This window comes from Oxyura jamaicensis, chromosome 5 (assembly GCF_011077185.1).
Source record: "Oxyura jamaicensis isolate SHBP4307 breed ruddy duck chromosome 5, BPBGC_Ojam_1.0, whole genome shotgun sequence".
Classification (NCBI taxonomy): Eukaryota; Metazoa; Chordata; class Aves; order Anseriformes; family Anatidae; genus Oxyura; species Oxyura jamaicensis.
Genome location: NC_048897.1, coordinates 30,800,852 through 30,802,571, shown reverse-complemented (window position 1 = coordinate 30,802,571; position 1,720 = coordinate 30,800,852). Strand labels below are relative to the sequence as shown.

General features: G+C 50.9%; 1 long non-coding RNA gene across 1 annotated transcript in view; it reads right to left on the bottom strand.

The window, feature by feature from the left end:
* The window catches only part of LOC118167312, a 9,174-nt gene extending 8,187 nt beyond the window's left edge, over positions 1–987 (bottom strand). Inside the window, exon 1 of the long non-coding RNA XR_004751097.1 lies at positions 798–987. This is a non-coding gene — a long non-coding RNA (uncharacterized LOC118167312). The remainder of the gene's footprint in view (positions 1–797) is intronic.
* Between the last annotated feature and the right edge of the window lie 733 nt (positions 988–1,720).

Here is a 1,720-nt window from a genome sequence, read left to right as displayed (position 1 = left end):
CGGGCCGGCCCGGGCCGAGCGCGTCAGCGTCAGCGCGCCCCGACCCCGTGATGGCGGCGGGGCCTGCGGCCGGGGCCGGGGCGACCGCGGCTCCGCGTGGGGGGCTCGCAGCCGCCGTGGGGGCTGTGTTTGGCGGGGGGCCTGGGCCGGAGCGGGTCTCCGCCTGTACCCGCCGCCCCACGCCGAAAGCTGCGAGGTGGGGAGCCCTGCTGCCTCATGTTGGTGCTGGAGGGCAGCGCCATCTGTGCTCAGCGCGCTGCTTCCCTTCATGAAGCTTTCATGGTTCGCAAATCGCCGTCGGTCACCCCACAAGTACCGTTCCCCGCATGCTGTCTGCGGGTTTCCCCCCTTCTTCCACAGTTCTGCAGCTGTTTTCTCCGCTATGAAGAGCAGCAAAGATTTAGGGGCATTGGTGTTCAAGAAAAAAAAAATATAAAGATGCAGGGAGGGCAAATCCACCATCTCAGCTCTGCCCAGGTTTGCCCCAAAGATTGATAGCTGTAGGATATGCAATATGTGCCCATATGTGTAACCAGCACAGGAGGTGGCAGGTTTCAGGACTAGAGCAGCCGTGCAACTTGCAACATGGCAAGTTGTGTGTTTTTTCATTGAGAGGTTGGGTGCAAAGGCCCCAAACCAGCCAAGTTTCAGGAAAAAAAAATACATACATACATACATACATACGTATATATCCAGAAGCAAAAAGGGAGAGAAGTAACACATTCATTTTGAAGGCAAAGGTTAGGTGGCACAGAGGTCACCCAAACTGCCCAGCACCTACGTGTTCCTTTCCTTACCTTCACAGGTCAAATAAATGGTGAAAGCGATGCGAAAGTCTAAGTGCCGAGGCATCTGGGCTGTGTCACAACGCCTCCCGCTGCTCTCTGCTTTCTTGGAGCTAAAAGAAAATTCTCTAAGTTGCTGAGCTGAATGCTTCTTCCTCCCTCACAAGCTTTTGGAGGTGACAGATGTTTCCTCAGGGCCTGTTATTTTAGACACCTCCACGATTTATATATCTGTGCAAGCCTGGTGGGTGGAATTGGATGTCGCAGACAAGCTCAAAATAACTCGCAGACTCTGATACCTACTGGCCCATGTAGAAAATCTCCGGGATCAAATTGAATCAAATTATATGTGCCTGGCAAATGCACTGAGATGTACAGATGGAGCAGTGGTGGGTTAAAGTGAAGTTGAAATGTTCTGTGGAGAGCGCTGGCAAGGACTCTGCAATATCACCGTGCATGGCAGAACCACCCTGGCTTAGCCTTAATGGGTATTTACTAGGGTCCGCAGCAGCATATGGGAAAAACACAAACAAAATAAATAATAATAATAATAAAAAAAAACACTATTTAGAAAAAAAAAAAAAAATAGAAAACTAGGTAATTCCCTATATGGTCATGACAGAACATAACAGAAGGCATTTGGCCTGTACAGTAAGAGGTTCAGTGAGATACCTGGACAGATGGCATCGCAGAGCTGTGCTGGGATGTGCCTGAAGCGTGGCCAAGGAGCTTGAAGCCTGCTCCCAGGGCCCTTTCCCAGGGGCAATGCTGCTGTGTGAACTTCAGCCTCAAGTCGTTAATGCCTCATCACGTATTTTGGGATAGCCCGGTGGAAGAGGCAGACAAATGTTACACCCACACATGTCCAGTCCTTCAAAAACAGAAATTTGGTTCGTTTGTGGCACATAGGGAGCTATCACGCTGAAAGCAGAGTC